We start from the raw sequence: 1165 nt of genomic DNA, 5'->3' as shown, positions 1-1165 counted from the left end.
GGGGGGGGAGGGGATTATGTGGTCGTCTTCGTTCAGAGTTGCACGAATTACAACAAATCTACCACGGTCTGCTAGTGGGCCCTTGCCCTACCCTAGCGAGAAGACTAGGGAGAGGCTGTCACGGCTGTCCGCAGCTAAGGTCTCTCGGGCGAACTGGCAGCTGGAGATGCTGGACTTGAGTCCCACCCTATCTGAGCCTGGACGACTGTACACTCGACCAGTGTCCGATATGAGCCCGTACTTGCAAAGTGAAGTGAAGCACTGGATCCTAGTGTTCCTCGCGTACCGAGCAACACTAGTCCCAATCGTCACACTAGACTCATGGTGGACTCATATCGGATACTGGTCGGACGGTTACTGATGTGAGCTCTGATAGGGCTGGGCTCAAGTCCAGCTTCCCGGCAGCTGACTACTGACAGCCAGATTCCCCTCCCTCATTCTCAATCGCCCCTGTGAACCCGACTCCCGCGTCCACATCGTTCAAGCATGTAGTCGTCAAAAGATGGCAAAATGACCACAAAACGACATCATTTTGACTAATGACTTTGTTTTGGCTTTTTCTGTTCACCGAGGGGGGGGGGGGATTACATCGAGAACATCTGATTGCCTCTGTCTCGCAACTTGCTAGAATGTGACATGATAGACCGAAGATTACACCAGGAAAAAAATAAGAGATGCAATGAGCTATATCCCACTTAATTTGGCCTACAGTTTACAAGTTATGCTCGTACCTTGGAGTCCTCATCAATCGGGAGATTCCTCGTACTGCGGCAACAGGGAATCCCTGCTTGCACTTCTCCTTCTCTTCTTTTACTTGCCTGGCGCATCCCTCAGCCAATTGCCGGTTGGTTCTATTACATCGTATACTGTAGTATCCTCAAATCTTCGCCGGACAGCACCTGCAACATATGTCATGAGAAATAAATACCACAGAACGACGATCCCAGGTATTCTTTAAGCCTATTAGATAAATTAAACCCAACTTGATTCAGCCTAAAAGCCAATAAAAGTGCCAACGTGAAACGACCCATAGACAACACCTTGCAACATGGTGGGTATGAAAAATGAGCCCCATCTATACAATGTCAGTAAATTCCGCAAAAGGGAAACGTGTCCTACTGAGAATGTCACTTTTCTGCAAAAGTTTTGGTCTGCCCCCCCCCCC

General features: G+C 49.0%; 1 protein-coding gene across 1 annotated transcript in view; it reads right to left on the bottom strand.

Moving 5' to 3' along the window:
• LOC113205262 (cholecystokinin receptor-like) overlaps nt 1–1165 on the bottom strand; it is a 198744-nt gene that overhangs the window by 83065 nt on the left and 114514 nt on the right. The gene's annotated exons all lie outside the window — the stretch shown is intronic.

This window comes from Frankliniella occidentalis, unplaced genomic scaffold, assembly GCF_000697945.3.
Source record: "Frankliniella occidentalis isolate FOCC.00 unplaced genomic scaffold, Focc_3.1 Scaffold52, whole genome shotgun sequence".
Classification (NCBI taxonomy): Eukaryota; Metazoa; Arthropoda; class Insecta; order Thysanoptera; family Thripidae; genus Frankliniella; species Frankliniella occidentalis.
This window is presented reverse-complemented; position numbering and strand designations above follow the sequence as displayed.